Source organism: Vulpes vulpes, chromosome 4 (genome assembly GCF_048418805.1).
Source record: "Vulpes vulpes isolate BD-2025 chromosome 4, VulVul3, whole genome shotgun sequence".
Classification (NCBI taxonomy): Eukaryota; Metazoa; Chordata; class Mammalia; order Carnivora; family Canidae; genus Vulpes; species Vulpes vulpes.
Window position 1 is genome coordinate 145548785 of NC_132783.1, and position 17372 is coordinate 145566156.

The window sequence follows — 17372 nt, forward strand, 5'->3', positions numbered from 1 at the left end:
AATGATCAGAGTAATGAACTGGCGCCCTTATAACCTCCAATGGCTGCTAGTAAGTCTTTTAGAAAGTCTCATTATGAACTCATGGATTTCTACATATTTAATATCTTAATTGAACTTAACTACTCTTTTCAGTAGTCGTACTGCGCCATCGTGGCACATGGGGGCCCCATTCAAGTTAGCTTTGCTGTCATGTGACCGATTTGGTCTTTGATAGTTTCTTGCTTTTCTGCATTTCAAGCTGTCCCAGGCTTATCTCGAACATTTCAGGTTCCATATAGATTCTCAAAGGTGGTTTACTGGGACAAGAGGAGGTGACTATTTTTTAAAAGATTGATTTTAGATAAAGAGGGAGCTAGAGGATGAGCGGGAGGGGCAGAGGGGCGGGAGAGAATCTGAAGCCGACTCCATGCTGAGCGCAGAGCCCACATGGGGCTTGGCCTCGGGACCCTGGGATCAGGACCTGAGCCTAAACCAAGGGCCGGCTGGTCAACTGACTACGCACCAAGGCGCGCCCACCCCGGGACTTGACTATTTTTAAGGTGTTCTGACATAGTGGGAAGAGTCTGGGATCTGGAGCTGGGTAGGTCTGGGTTAGAATCCTTGTTCCATCGCTTGCCCGTTCTGGACTCTTAAAAGGCTTTGTCTCACAAAATGAGGCTAAGAAGAGCCTCTATACGGAAGAGGACGTTACAATAACAGAGAAAATAATTTTATCGTGACGTTAAGTGGAAAAAGCAGGATTCGCACTTGTATACGAAATGCACAGGGAAGCGGCCATGATCAAACACGCTCCTGTGTGGATAGTGGTATCTTTTCATGGGGGGACGACGGGTCGAGAGTGTCTTCTTTACGCCTCGTACTAGAATTTCCCACGTAACCTAGAATGGGAAGAAATAATAGGACTTTATTAAAAGAAAAATAAGCCTCTACCACAAATCCTATAGTGTTGATTAAAATTCATCTGGGATGGGAATCATTGCATACTCTTTTTTTGGGTATCTCTCACGGTCAATTGAATCTACTTGTCCTTTAACAGAATTTAATGCAAATTGTATAATAAAGAAACATATCGATGGAAGTATAGCCGGCCGTCTGCTTCCTTGCTCTGTGCCGTGTCGTATTGATTTAATAGACCAGGTCAAAGCTGTTTCCTGCTTTCAAGGATGACCTCTGCAGGCCTCATAGCACCTTGCCTTCTGGCTCCCGGAGGAGAGCCTCTAATTTCTGGATTGGCAGCTGAAGGCAGAGCAGTAAAAAAAGGAAGTAAACTAAAAATCTCTGTTTGACATGCTTATAAATCAATGTTCCTACGGGACAGAGTTGTTGGTGTTGGTGCTCATTGAAAATAGTCTTATTGATCAGAAACCGAAACCGGTTGGTTTTCTCATTCGCCTGAGGACTCAGATTGATTTAGGTCGACTTGTAAAACACGATTCCATCTGTAATCCTTTAAAACTATGACAAATAATAAAAACTTCTGTGGATGATATCTGCAGAGGTCTCTAATCTAGGATTCAATCTGATTTTTCAGGAATGAGATTTTCGTGTTGGAGTCAAGGGTCATCATCTCCTCTTTTTAAAATGTGCGGTGAAATTCTGTAGGCATTTGGGGTCTAAGGAACGTGAGGATCACCGGCAACATTCTTTTCATGTTTTTTTTTTTTTTTCTATTTAAATAGATCTTATTTCAAAAGAGAGTTCTTGATTTTAATACTGAAAGAGCGGAGGCAGAAAAAAAAAAGAGAGAGAGAGAGCGTGGAGGCTAAGAACTACACGGGGTAAACGTGACCACGGTGGCCTGTCCCGATCAATGCGGAACCATGAGTTGCCTTTGATACGTCTTCAGGTGGCTGCGTAAAAAGAAACGTGTAAAATCAAGCGTCCTGGTAATTGCAGACACCTGGTGAGGCCTGTTGTCTCCTTCACTCTTGTTTCTTATTTCTCCTCGGCGATGAGCTGATTCGGATGCTGATCTATAGAAGAGCCGAACCCAAGCATTCGGGCTCAGGACCGCTGTCCCTCAGAGCGCCGCCCCACTCACAGCGCGTCCCCGGGTGAGCCCTCGCTCCAGCTGTGGCTTCCCTGTTGCACGAGAGGAACACGCCGTGGTGAGGACGGTGCTGCTCACAGGCCCTCCAGCCCCGGCGGCCGGGCCGTGCATGCGCGGGCGGGACAGGACACATTCGCGGGGCACGTGCCAAGTGTAGTGTGCGACCTACGGCGACGGGAGCCCCTCGGCCAGGGGTCTCCAGAGAGACAGAACCAACAGCATCTCTCCCTCTGTCTCTCTCGCTCGCTCGCTCGCTCACCATTTGCAGGAAGTGGCCGAGGCAGTTGTGCGCAGCTGGAGTCTGGGATGGATGGAGCAGGCGGGCCGGGGGCGCGGAGGAGATGCCGTTGAGTCCGTGATCCGAGGCGGCCCTGGGGCCCAGGTCCCTTCGCCCTGGGGCCTCTCAGTCTCTGTCTGGTAAGGAAGGCCCCGCTGATGGGCTGAGGCTCACGGGGCCCCCTCGGGAACAAGCTGTAGATGCCAACGGCCGTGCGGTGGGAGCCAGCGGCCCCCTCGCTCTGGGCCTCAGCCCCCTTGCGTCCTTCCCTGCGGCAGCACCGAGAAGCACGCCCGTGGCTGCCCTGCGGACACGGTCTGCACACGCGGGGGGTGTGCACTTGCACAGAGGTCCCGAAACCAGCATATTGCTTGTTTGCCGGTAACACAACGTCTTGGAGACGTGAATTAAGTTGAACCAAGCCCAGGCTGCCGTGTGCTGTACGGCCACGGGCGTGTGTTGCACGAACGCACCATCGCCCACTTGGTTCTTCATCTCACTTGTTCCCAGTCTCACGTAGTGAAGGCAACGTGGTCACAGATACCCCAGACAGGCTTCCCTCTGTCTTTCCTTCCTCCTTTCTCTCTCTCTCTCTTTCTCCCTTTCTTTCCCTCCCTCCCTCCCTCTTTCTGATTTTATTTGTTTACAGAGAGAGAGTGTTGAGCGGGGAAGGGCAGAGGGAGAGAGAGCTCCGGGCTGAGCTCAGCTCAGGGACCTGGGGGTGACCTCCCAACCCCGAGGTCAGGACCTGAGCCGAAGCCAAGGTTGGCGCCCAAAGGCCTGAGCCACCAGGTGTGCCCCCTGCCCTTCCTTGGGAAAAGCTCTGGGAGGTGGAATGGCGAGGTCGAAGGGCCGGGTGTGGAAGTGCCGACCCACTGGCCCGCTCTCCTCCGTGGGGACACGCCAGGCGGCCACCCACAACTGTCGGCTCGGGTCACCAGTGTGTGGACAGGCGGTGCCGCAGATCCCTTCCCGTCGCACACGTGGGGTCCGGGGACCGAGCCGGCGGGTCCTTCTCTACCTTCGCCTCATTGCCCGGTGCCAGCCCTGCAAATCCAGGAAGGGCGACGAGGCGGAGGGGGGAGCCCGTGCAGGGAGCCACCCCCGGCCCCGCCTGCTCCTGCTTGGCCAGGATCGAGCTCCGAGGTACGGTCTCCTCCTGGGCCTCCAGGTCACACGGTTCTTAGGGCATAGGATGCGCCCTGGCTCTTTTTTTTTTTAAACTATATTTTATTATTATTATTTTTAAGGTTTCATTTATTTATTCATGAGGGACACAGAGAGAGAAGCAGAGACACAGGCAGAGGGAGAAGCAGGCTCCATGCAGGGAGCCAGATGTGGGACTCAATCCCGGGTCTCCAGGATCACGCACTGGGCTGGACATGGCGCTAAACCTCTGAGCCACCAGGGGCTGCCCCTTTTTTTTTTTGAGCTGTTGCAGTTTTTTTTTTTTACTTTGATCTCTTTTATAGAAGGTAATTAACAATCTGTGGAAAATGCTTTATTGTATCATGCCAGTATACTACAAGGAATATTTCAAAATAATACAAAAGTAAGCCACAGACTTGGCTAAGTGAAGATCAACTCATCCAAAAATCACTTTCCTGGCTCTGGTGCGGCTGCAGCACAGCGTCCGCCCCAGTTGGGCCCGGCGAGCTCTGCCCACCACCGTCCTTCAGGTGCTCTCGGGGGGTGCACCCTGCAGGGGCCCGGAGGCATTGGGAGTCACGGGGCTGCAGGCACACCCCCGGGGAGGCTGGCTGGGGACACCCCCACCCCGGCCTCCAGCCTGGAACTCAGACCCAGCGGCTACAGGACAGCAGGCAGGGGACACAGCTCCCCTCCCACGGCGAGGGGCACCCCAGGCTGCGGCGAGACCTGGAGTGGGGCAGTGGGGGCCGCAAGGACACATGGGACAGCCCCGTGCCAGGTGCCCCGGCAGGTCCCTGCAGCCAGGTCCCTGCACCAGCTCCCCGTGGCCAGGTCCCCATGCCAGGTCCCCATGGTCAGGTCCCTGCACCAGCTCCCTGCAGCCAGGTCCCCATGGTCAGGTCCCCGCGGACAAGTCCTCATGCCACATCCCCACGGCTGCCTTTGGCAGGGCCTACAAGGCTCGGCAACTCACAGGATGACTGGGGCATGACAGTGAGCGGCTTTTGTTTGCGGGCACAGAGCAGGCCGCAGCACAGAGTGGGTCTCTCCGGATGGTGGGTGGTGGGTGGTGGGTGGTGTGGGCCCGGGGCGGACCTGGGGGTACCCGGGCCTGTTCCCCGGGTCAGGACGGCTGGCTCTGCCCCATTGGCGCCCCCTGCCTGCACCCCTGCGCCCAGACGGATCCCAGGGTCCTGCGCTGGTGGCCTGTGGGCACCTGTGACGCACCTGATGGGAGATCCAGCCTCCAGGGGAAGCAGCAGGTGTCTGGCTGCTGCTGCTGCTGCTGCTGCTGCTGCTGCTTCTTTTTAAAAGTTTTTATTTATTCATGAGACTCAGGGAGAGGCAGACCCAGGCAGAGGGAGACGCAGGCTCCATTCAGGGAGCCCGATGTGGGACTCGATCCTGGGACCCCGGGTCATGCCCTGGGCCCTCCAGGCGCCCCTGGCTGCTGCTTCCTAGCAGTGAACACACCCTCCCCTTCCACACGCGACACCCCCCAGTGCACCCAGGGCCCCCCTCCCGATGCTCCAGGTCGGAGCCAGAGAGCAGGTGTCGGCCCTGGGGCTCAGGGAAGGTCGTGGCCCCTCTGAGTGTCGCCAACCTGTGTGGCTGGTGGCGCTTATCATAAGGGCCCAAGCCCCTTGATCTACGCCAGGCAGTTGGGTGATGGGGCTACGGGTGTCCGCCGTCGCGCGGGCATCGGGCTGCTGTGCGTGCGGGGCCCATGGAGCACGGGCGTCAGGATCTGACCACGGGGGGTGCCTGGGGGGAGGCTCGCACACCCCGCGGCCCCAGCCCTGCTGCACCTGCTCCCCTGAGCCAGGAGGTGGGCCCCCGCCTCCCCGGAGCACCCCCCCCCCCAGGCACGGGGGCCCCACCTGGGAGCTGCTGGCCCTTGCCCCTTAGTGCAGGCCTCGCACGAACGACTGGGCTGTGGCCGTGGCGTCGCTGGGTAGCAGGAGGAAGGACCAGCCTGACACGTGGCTTCGCTCTTCCTCGTGGCTGTTCCTGGGCACCGGGAGCCTGAGCGGCCTCCTCTCCCTGTGGCCTCTGCTCCCTCCAGTCTCTCTCTCTGCTCCCTGCGGCCTCCGTTCCTTATGGCCTCCACTCCCTGTGACCTCCATTCCGTGTATGTAGCCTCTGCTCCCTGTGGCCTCTGCTTCCTGAGGCCTTTTGGATCCCTGCGGCCTCTGCCCCCTTCAGCCTCTGCTCCCTGCAGCCTCCACTCCCCGCAGCCTCCACTCCAAGCTCCCCACCAGCTGGCCCTCCCTCAGCCCCTGGGTTTCTGGGACAGTTGAGGCACAGCTGTAGGCCTCAGGAAGCACGGCGGCCTGTGTGTCTGAGGCGGAGTTTCTCCGCGGCTGGGAGTCGGGTGATCCCTGTTGTATCCGGGTTCCTGCTGTTCCGTGTGTCTTTGGGGGAGCCTCTCCCCCTCCCGTGGCCCGGCTTCCACGTGGATGGTAATCGTAGCTGCCCCACGGGCTCGCCATGGAAGTTGGACCAGGTGAGGTCATGAGAGCCCCCATCTGGCAGGGGGGCCGCGGGCGGGCGGGACGGGGCGGGACCTGCCACGGGGCCCTTCATCTCTCCCCTCGCCTCCCTCTGCCGCAGGAGAACGTCAGGCCCCCAAGTGTGTCAGCACCGGACCCGGATGCCCCGGGTCACTGCCCCCCGCAGACCGCAGCTGTGAGCCCAGCCTGGCCTTGCCTGGCACCTGGGGGCTGGCCCTGGGCTCCTCGGGTGGCCTCCATGGCCTGTTGTGCGCACCCTGACGCTCGGCCGCCTGGAGCCCAGCACGGCCATCCCTGCCACGGTCGCCCGAGGGACCCCTGGGCTTTGGGTAGAGGCAGGTGCTTGTCAACTTCCTTGTCCCCAGATTCGCTTTCCGCCGCACGTTGTCGGTCCCCGACCCTCCCAGCTGGAGAGTCTAGGTGGACCCCCCTCACCACCGGGCAGCTCTCTCCGCCCCCGGGTCCTGTCCCTGTGCCGCCATAAAGCCACCTTTTTGCACCTAAGACGCCTTGAAAGTTCCTTCTTGGCCATCGGCGCCGAACGCCAACAGCTTCCCTCCATCAATAGGCGGAATCCGTTTTGCGTGATGTCAGTTATAAGGATTTACCTGTTTATTAAGCAATTGCGCTTCTTCTTCCCTAATAAGGGACAGGGAGGTGCAACAAGGGAACGACCGACTGGCCACGGCTGAGAGCCCCGTGGCTGCCTGGGGCCCCTTGACTGCGGGTCTTGATCTGGGAAACTGAGGCATTTCCGGCCTCAGTCCTTGTTTGGCCCGTGGAGGCCGCGGCGGTGCCCGAGCCGCCCCAGCCCAGCGGCCCCCTCGTTTAGTAGGTAGAGCAGGAGGCAGTTGGAGGACTCCGCTCGGCAAGGACAAGGGGCGCTCATTTCATTACCTACAGTTCTTGTAAAAAATGAAAATAGGGCGGCCCGGGGGCTCAGCGGTTTGGCGCCGCCTTCGGCCCAGGGCGTGACCCCGGGGTCTGGGATCAAGTCCCACCCACGTCGGGCTCCCTGCATGGAGCCTGCTTCTCCCTCTGCCTGTGTCTCTGCCTCTCTCTGTGTCTCTCATGAATAAATAAATAAAATAAAATAAATAAAATAAAAAACGAAAATACTTTAAAAAGGAGTTCATGGGGCAGCTCGGCCGCTGTGGGTAGCGCGGGGGGCGGGGGGTCAGCTTGCTCCGGCAGCGTCGTCGTCCTGGCTTGCAGAGTAGGGGAGGTCCCTTCTTGACCGGGCGGGACATGTGGCGACAGGTGGGCATTGGAAGGCCATTTAACTCACTCAAAGAAGAGACTTGTGCAAACCAGGAGGGTGGGCGGGGGCACCGTCGGTGGCTGTCACCATGCCGCCGTGTTCAGCCGCGACGTCTGCAGTGGGCAGCTGGCGTGGGCTGCGGTGACAGCCTTGCCCGTGGGTCCCAGGCCGGGGACGGCCCAGGCGGCAGCCCTAGGAGGCGGCGGCTCCCAGGAAAGCTCCGAGGTGTGCGCTGACCTCGCCTTGCGTTCACGGGAGGATTTGGAGGCGGTGGCCGTCGGCCTTCCCTGAATGTCGCCTGGCTCCACTCCCACAGGCCACGTGTCTCTGGTCAGTCGTGGCCCAACCTGGGCCTCGTCCATCCCCGTCCCACCCAGTACATGACCCAGAAACAGCAGAAACAGGCCCTGTCCGTGGATTTCATCTGCAGACGGTGAGGAGGGAGCCCCACGAGGGGGCCGTGGCGCCCCCCTAATCCCGGGCTGCCGTCCCTGAGCCCCAGGAGCAGGAGCTGTGGCCTAGCACCTGCCCGTGCCAAGGACAGGACGCCGGCGGCCTCGGTGCGGTGAGGAAAGGCCGCGCTGGCAAGCTCAGCGACGGGGCCACCGTCAGGTGCGACACCTCAGAACACCCGGATCAGCAAGCCCATCGCCCCTGAGATTTGTTCCAAGATTTTACTTATGTGTCAGAGAGATGAGCCAAGAGCCCCCAGCGGAGGACACGGGGAGGGCGGGAGGGAGGGGGAGAAGCAGGCTCCCTGCGGGCCAGGGATGGGGCTCATGGCCTCCCCCCTCCCTCTCCTCCTCTCTCCCTTTCTCCCCTGTTTCCCCCTCCCTCCTTCTCCTTCTCCCTCCCTCCCTCTGTCCCTCCCCCCTCCCCCTCTCCCTGCCACTTCCCCTCCCCCCTCCCTCCCTCCTCCTCCTTCCCTCGTCCTCCGTCCTCCCTCCCTCCCCCATCTCCTCCTCCCTCCTCCCTCCTCCACTGCCCGAGGGCACAGCGAGAACAGGGCGTCTGTGAAGGTGGAAGGGACTTGTCCTCAGAACAGACCCTGGGGGCCCCGAGCTGGGGCTTCCCAGGCCGCCCAGGGTGAGGAGCCGGCCTGTGGCCCTGGTGCAGCAGCGCCCTGAGGAGGACAGGCCGGGCGGGGCTCTGCCTCGTGGTGTCCCCGGAGCTGCGTCCTGGCCTCTGGGTCTCCCCTCACCTGCCTCCCGCCCCCGGGTCCTTCTTTACTGGCTGACACTGGTGGCATCCGAGCATCCGGCCTTTGCCTGTGAGGTCGGCCCAGAGGTGGCAAAGCAGGGATTTCTAGAGAAGCACCAAGGGGGTCCCCCAGTGTTCAGACAGACAGTGCTCGCCCCGCGCCCCCCCAGTCCCGAGCCCCTGGGACGGAGAACGCAGGCTGCCTGTTCCCCGGCCAGGCTCTCCCCACCTGCGCACCGTCCTCCTTTCCCGGCAGGCCCACGCGGCCTCCACACCCGGGGCTGCTCCTGGACCGTCCCGACTCTCTCCCAGAGGTGGTCCCACTGCCGCAGGCACGTGGGGGGATCTCAGCCAACATCGGGTCGCTGATAAGGGAGGCTCACAGAGGAGGCAGCCGCATTTCTCCCTGAATGCTGCTGCAGCCCGATGTACGATGGCTGGACCCCGGCAGCTGCCCTGCGGCCCCGAGGCAGCAGCAGCCGGTGAGGGCCGAGCAAGGGAGCAGCCGGTGCCCAATCACCGCAGCGGCTGGACGCATCCTCTCTGCCTGCTCCACGGGGGAGACGGAAACGCTCCACTTGTCTCAGCTGCCTTTGCTTGAAGACTTGGGGCCCGTGGTGGAAAATGCGCCACCACCCTGCTGTGCTGTCCCTTGCACACTCATCCCAGGAGCTGGGCCCAGCTCCCTGGTCACAGACATGCCCTGGTCAAGGCTCCCGCCGGGTGACACTGAGGGCTCTGACTCGCCGGAGGGGAAGTGAGCGGGTGCTGGGAGCGGACGAGGAGTGGGGCAGGGGGCCCGGCAAGGGGACAAGTGTGCTCCGGGGAGGGGATGACAGGTTAGGCGGCGAGCGGCGGGTCACCAACAGGCCCCCCCGAGGGATGGCACACGGGCCAGCATGAGGGGCGTAGTGGGGCCTTTACACCCGACTGGTCACGGGGCTCGGCCCACGGGCGCACCTCCAGGGCGTGTGGGCCCTGGGACAGGCCAGCTTGTTCCTTGCCAGGGACCGCGGCCCGACGTCAAGGAAGGAGGACGTCCTGGAGCTCTCCAGCCAGCAGCGGGAGCGAGGCTCCTGGCTTCTGCAATAGAGACTGGGGGCAGCGGTGCATGAGGCCTCGAGTGACAATAGCAATTAAAATATTATGCAGAGCGTCCCTTTATCTATAACACCGTAGTCTGTGGTAAAGCAGCTTAGTTTCCTCGGTGCTGGGTTTCAGGAGTCTCAGCAGAGCCGAGGCGCGCCGCGGCGAGGGGCCTGTTGCTCTCCTCGGGCCACGCGGCTCTCAGCAGCCGCCCGCAGGTCGTTTACGCACGTAACTGAGTAGATAATAGAGTTTTCCCCCCTCTAAGTTTCCAGTAGGGGGAAACCACGGACTTTTTCCATTTTGAATTAAAGGCTTTCTACAAACTGGGTTTTCAATAAGCCTCCGCGTGGACGGTGGAATCCGATTATGTACCAAACTCCCATAGGCTGAAGCCCACGCGGATGCTTCTCCCTCTGGCTTTTGGGTCGGAATTCCGACAAACGGCCGAGAGCAAGACCTGAGTATGACCGATGCCCTGGGCAGGTGCCAAGGGGCCCAGCCCTCACACGTGGGGGCTCATGAGCTTTGCTGGATGCGAGAAGGTCATATGCGGGGCTTTTTTTCTTTTTTTAAATCTATTTATGTATGAGAGCGAGCGAGCGAGCGAGCAGGGGACGGGGCAGAGGGTGAAGGCGAAGCCGGCGCCGCGCTGAGCAGAGGCCCTGCCGTGGGCTCCATCCCAGGACCCCGAGGTCACGGCCTGAAGCCCAGGCACACACCTAACGCCTGGGCCCGGGTGCCCCCGCGTGCCCTGGGTCTCATGGGAAGCGCTGAGCAGAGATGTCCCCGCTAAGCACGAGAGCCGTGCGCCCGTTTGGCAGCCGTGCACGGCCTCAGGCCTCGGGCCCGGGTGTCCCTGTCGCCGCCGGGGCCCGGGAGGAGGGCAAGGTGCTGGGCCCAGCAGGCCTTCCCGCCTCCCCGGGCTGAGGGCTGGCGTCCCGCGGACGGGGTCGGGCCGTGCAGCTGCCCCTGGCGACACCGCGCCGTCGGCTTGGGGTTCAGCCTCGCTGAGGCAGCCGCGGAGAACGCCAGGATGGCCAAGAGCTCCCGGACGACCAGGCTGCAGCCCCCCGCAATTCTGAACCTTTGCGTCGGATGGCAAAGAAATGGAAGTTCAAGAAACTTCCCTCCGGGAGAGACCGGGCACGGCGCCCAATGGGACTTACAGAAAGAGAAACATTTCCTTGAAGTCTCTTGTTTGATCTTAAAAATACAGGCGAGTGTGCATTCTAAGCCATAATGGACCTATTTGCTACAATAAAATAAAACCAAGTAAGCAAAGCAGAAGCTTCCTGACTGTGTTTGGTTAATGTTGAATTGAGTATAATTTCTGGAAAAGTAGCCTGAGTTGGAAAGAGCTGACGTTGAATATCACATTCCGAACCCATTAACGCTCTGCTCGGACTTGGTTTACAGGATTTCGGAACCAGGCTCGAGCCACCTCTGGGTAATCCGGGTGCCCGGGGCCCAGGAAGCAGCCACGCAGCCGGCACGGGGCCACGTTTTCAGGCGCGGTTTGTCCAACCCTGGGGAAGCGTCCCTTCCTGAGAGGTCGCGCCACTTGCATCGCGCGATGGTCCATTTCTTATGTTAACGTGCCAAGTCGTGGTCCCCAGATGTTTCTTCAAACATTAATCTAGATATTTCTGGGAAGTTTTTTTTTTTTTTTTTAAGAGATCAACATTTAAACTGATAGACTCCACGATGCCAGTGGATGGGTCTCATCCGATTAGTCGGAGGCCGTCTCCCCGGCGGAAGAGGGAATTCTCCTAGCAGGCTGCCGGGGGCACACTCCTGTCCTCCCTGGGTCTCCAGCCTGCCTACGCGCCCCACAGACCTCGGGCGTCCCAGCCTCCAGAACGGAGTAAGCAAATTCCTTAAAAATCAATCTCTTTCTCTTTCTCTCTCTCCCCTCCCGCCCACTGACACACACACACACACACACACACACCCCATGGGTTGTGTTTCTCTGGAGAGCCCTGACTCATACAGGCCGTGCGGTGGGATTCCGTGGGCTGAACGGGCAACTGATCCATTGGGCACCAAGAAAATAGTCATCAAGGAGTTTTTTCAGAGAGGATAAATGGCTGACAGGGCTATTAATTAATGCCGTTAACGCTGGCATGTTCGACACACGCATGTGAGCCAAGTCACAGAAGTCTCATCCCCTCCGTCATGATGAACTCCTTGTCCAACTTGCAACCACATCTTCATCACACCTTCGCCTTGAGCTAGATGTTTGAGAGAAGGCATTGCAGACGACCTACCAAGAGAGCCAGAAGAAACAATTAATTGAACAAATCCAGGTTTTTACCTTTTGTAGAGATGCCCTTTGTTTTCACCTCAAGAGGAGAAGCTATCAGTTCCTAAATTCTTTTTTTTATTTTATAAATTTATTTCTTATTGGTGTTCAATTTGCCAACATACAGAATAACACCCAGTGCTCATCCCGTCAAGTGCCCCGCTCAGCGCCCGTCACCCAGTCACCCCCACCCCCCGCCCACCTCCCCTTCCACCACCCCAGTTCCTAAATTCTGATCTACACCTCCCAGGATGACACCCATCTGGGTTTGCCTGGGAGTGGGATTTTCTAGAATATGGGCCTTTCTGTGCTGGATCCTGGAGAGTCTCATGCCAACTGAGGCTCCATCAGTTGACGTCTCTTCAGAGCAGGCCATGGTCTCCAAGCCCTTTCCATTTCATTACAGAGCAGTCTGAAGTACTGAGTCTCCAAGTCAACAGCACCTGTTCTCTTTTGGTCACGTCACTGAATGTGGAAAAAACGTGACACAGCAGGCCCTCACTTACGGAGGCCTCGGACACAGATGCAGCAGCTGCCGGCTTTGGGGACCGGGGTGGCACGCCCACGTTCTTACTGCTCAGATGAGTCTGGGGCTCTCCTTTCCCTTTACTTTGTTTTTCTGGCTGACAAAGCATGAGTGATGACTCACTTTTTTCTGTGACTATATAATAAGAAGTACCAAGAACTAAGTTTCTCTCAAGTGACATAACTGTGAGCTCTTGCACGCTGAGCCACGCCGGACCCGGCTTCCAAGTGGGCCAGCACCAGCCCCGTGTTCCAGGTACCTTTGCATAATCCATTCCCTCCCTAGGGTGTCTCCCAAAACAAGAATAACCTCAGCCAGGTCCCGGGTAATGGGAAGGAACCAAATGACCGAACCACTCTCTGCATACTACAGTGTTTGAATCCCACCTCCAGGAAAACATAATGTACTTTCCAGTACGGAAAAGTGAGATTCTTCCCATTTTGTTTGTCTGTGGTGTCACAACGCCTTTTGAAGGCAAAATTTCAAAGTTTACCTTAAATTCTTGGCAAAAATCCGTGTCCCTGGAAATGTGTAACAGACTTAAGGAGGTGGGGAGAGCATTTAGGGTGGTCCTCAGGGACGGTGGCCTTTGCTGTCTGTCCTGCTACCCTCAAGGTTAGGGATGGGATGAAACAAAATATTTTTTGAAGTGGGATTCAAAAGTGGCTGTATTTGTGGCTAAGATTTATGAAGTGGGTAGAAGTGTAGTACATCAGTGGGACCAGTTAATTAAAGGGCTAAAGGCTAGAGAGAAAATAGAGGATTAATAATACTGCCTGTTGGTCTCCACAAACATAATGAAGATTTCAAATAGTCACGATTGCAACCAATGGGATTAATTGATTGTGTAGACTCTAGGCTGCAGCGTTCCTGTTTACACTTCTTTATATGCCCCCCGGCTCCTCACCCAGTGCCCTGTACAAGAAGATGATCAATAATACCAGTTGACGTACTGCCAACAGCTTTAATTGGTACAAATTAATGAAAAGAAATGTGAAGTCTGTTGTCACAGTTCCTTCGTGTGTGCGGTAGGGACCCGAGAGAGGGAGGCTCCTGCGATATCAACATCCCAGAAACGTATTTCAAGGAACACAAAAGTCATCTTAATGCTCAGGCTGTTCTTTGACAAGATAAAACCGTAGCAAAGATTCATTTAATTAGCAAAAGGTAAAGAAGAAAAACTGAGCTGGTGAAGAGGGCGAATAACAATAATCTGGAAGAGGTAATGGGGGTGGGTGCGCGAAATGGAGCCGTGGAAGCGTCTGTTGGAGGAAGGAGATACGTTGGGCAGCCAATAGCACTTGGAAGGAAGGGCAAGTAGGAGTCTGGTGTAAAACCAGCATTTTAAGCAACGATATCCCTTAATCCAGTGTGGGAGTGAGAGTAGGAAGCGCAGCCAGAGGGCTTCAGCCAGTTGGAAATACTCTATTTCCTTGACTGTTTATGGACCTATTATGAACCTTGACTATTTATGGTAGTATTACTCGTTAAATAATAAATATAATAAATCTAAATCATAGTATTTATGCTATTTATATACCATCATGTGGTATATTTTGTAATTCCAAAATGTTTTAAGATTCTACATTGAAATATCCACCCAAACATTAATTAATGCTTCTAACCACAATATATTGTGAGCACATGTTAGTGGAGGAGGCACCGGGCTGCTGGTTTGGACAGTCGGCATTGTTTTTGAGGAGCTCAACACCTCGTGCCAGAATTCTTGTCATTAAGGGTCTGGGCTCTGCTTCGTAAAACAGGAATTTCTTAGGATGTAATAGCATCCAAATGCATGGTGGGGTGCGGTTCCCAGGATTAAACTTTGGCCCAGACCAGAGCTTTCCTTTACTAACTGTGACTGCCCGGAGTGCCTCGGCATTGCCTGGCACACAGTAGGTGCTTAATGATATTCACTGAAGGAGGGGAGCGAGGGGAAGGAGGGTGGGCGGCACACACATTGGGAACCGCAGAAGTGCCCGCGCGTGGGCAGGATGTCCCTGGAGGCCCAAGTCGCTGGCAGCAGCTGGGGCTCCCTCTGTCCCGGCGCGCTCTTCCTTGCTTTCTTATTTCCCCACCGTTGACATCCGTGAGGGCCCGGGTCTTCCAGTACATAGCCGGGGCCGGTCGTGCCTGCAGAAGGAACAGGGACTTTCTCCTGCGAGACCCTCCTGAGAAGCGCGGACTCTTTTTCCCTTCCTGGCTCTGTCCTCACCCAATGTTTTCTTCCCCAAATCCTCTTCTGTTCTCCATATCCCTGTGCACTTTGTTTGCTCTGACCCCTCTCTTCTTTCTTTCTTTTTTTTTTTTTTAATATTTTATTTATTTATTCATGAGAGACACACAGAGACAGAGACAGAGAGGCAGAGACACAAGCAGAGGGAGAAGCAGGCTCCATGCAGGGAGCCCAACGCGGAACTCGATCCTGGGACCTCAGGGTCATGCCCTGGGCCAAAGGCAGGTGCTCAACTGCTGAGCCACCAGGTGTCCCCCCCCCTTCTTTCTTAGGGTGTTGCTGCTAATAGACACATTTAGAAATCAGCCAGAGAGTGCAAATGTTTGACAAACAACGGGTACGGGCTTCATCTTAACAGTTCCCTGAGCCCAAAATACGAACTTGGACTTCTAGGTCCATATTTGATTCATCTAATTCAAGTATTCAAAATGTTTCTGAGTCATGTTGCTGAAGTAGGGGAAGGAAGTCTGCTCCTTACGTCAAGAGGACCCAGTAACTAAATGGGTCTTGGATGACATACACTAGACGGCAGGTTAGGTCACGTGTCCTTGGCGTCCGTCTGGTGGTGACGTAATCCTGACGTGAAACAAGGTTAGAAATATTGGAGCTTTTCCAACCACTTGGAAAATATGTTTATGATCCAGCAGGCTTTTGGACTTCTAGTTCCCATTCACTTGATTTTTACTTGTATCCGTAGCCAAGTAAGGAATAGCTTAAGCAAGAAATTTAGAGGGCGTGATTTTATCCCTAATGAGCTACATTCTGCCTCAAGGGGCAGTTGTCAATAGCTTCATTTTAGGGTTCCTGAAGCCAATTTCCAATTTCCTCTATACACGACACCAAGAAATTCTTGGACATCAGCAAAGTGTCCAAGAATTCAACTCAATTCTAGTAGGATCTACCCTCAGGCAGCATGAGGTTCCACAGGTTAAGGGCTCAGTCCTTGAGGACTCCTCACCCCACCCCCACTTCAGATGCCAATCCCAAGCCCGGGCTGTTACCTGTGCTTCTGGCCAACCAGTTACAGATTGGGGGTTCCAATAACTTCTTCCTTTGGTTTGATTAATTGGAGTGACTCATGGAACTTGGGGAAATACTTACTTACATTCACCTGTTTATTAAAGGATATAATAAGGGTTATGAATCAATAGCCCAATGAAGACATGCATGGGGAAAGGACAGGAGCGTCCCTGCTCTCTCCAAGGCACCACGGTCCCCACATCTCTATGTGTTTACCAACCCGAAAGCTCTCCAGACCCATCTTTTGGATTTTTATGGAGGCTTCATTGCACCGTGATTCACTATGTCATTGACCATTGGTGACTAATTCAAGCACCAGCCTCTCTCCCCTCCCTGAAAAGTTCCAACCCTCTAGTCACATGCTTGGTCCCCCTGACAACCAGCCCTCATGCTTAGGTGGGGTCCAAAAGTCACCTTGTTAACAAGGAACACCTTATTACTCTTAGGAATAATTCCAAGGGTTTTGGAAGCCGTGAGCCAAGAACTGTGGAGAAGACCAAATACGTATCTCTTAGAAATCACAATATCTCAGGCTTAAGTGTATCTGACCTGTTCTAAGCACTTGGCTTATTTGAGAACACATCTCAACACTTAAAAATCCTTTCTTTTCCTCCTTTCTTGAAGGGGTGGCCTTTTTCCTCTCTCTTCTCCTTTGTTCAAATAGTGAAATTGGCAGGACATGTTTATTTGCATGGAATCCACCTGCTTTACTGATGGGCCACACCACCTGCTGCCTTCAGTAAAAGAAGTTTCCATGGCATGTGCACTGAACACATCACCATCGTTCTTTCTTTTTAGTAATTCTATTACCCAAGGATGTGTTTTCTCAAATTAATTATTAAAATATTTATTGAATTCAAGAAAATATTGAGTTCTCTCTGTGCCAGATACTATAGTAGGGTTTTATGCATATATTTAATCTTAAAATATATCCTGCAATGTATTATTTACTGTTTTGAGAGAATGAAACAGGAACTGAGAGAGCTGGAACACTTTGCCCAAAGTCACGTTGCTGTGAGGTGCTCCGACCGGTCCTCAAGCCTAGTTTCTGAACGCACAGACTCCACTCAGTCTTCACCATCCTGGTGGCCAACCGCTTCCTCATTCATTTGGCCTCCTTCCTGGTCTGATCTCAAAACAGGTCTATCCTGGCTCATGCAATCTAGCCGAGTTGGGGTGACACCAGCTCTGATCACTTGAGGGGCGCAGCTAGCAGCATTGAGCCTCTCTATGTACTGGGCACTGTGTGTGCGTTTACACCAGTTCTCACAATTCAGTGACACACATGCAGGAGGGCGGAGGGGAATCGTAATAAAAGAAGTTTCCAGGAATAGTAAGACCAACTTTTAACAGCGGGTAGATAGGGAATAAAAAAACGTTTTAAAATTGTCAAACCATTTCCTTTCTATTTCTCAACGTAGGGCATTGCAGGGAGGGGCACAGATCTAGGAATGAAGTCCAGGCCTGTCTCGTTGGTGTCGGAGCACAGCCCTAGAAAACAACGTGACTCTGGGGACGTACGTCAGGGATCCGGTACTGATCTTTAAACAGGAACCCGATGCGCTCCGGAATATTCATTTCCTTCCTGACCACTTTCAGTTAATAGAGTGAAAGTTAAAAGCATCAAACTCATGCAAAACTTTTATGGAAATGAATGTATCCAACAAATGGATCTTTAAACACATCCGAGAGTTGATGCGCACTAGTAATAATAGCTCCAATTATATTTAGCCTTTTTCAAATAAA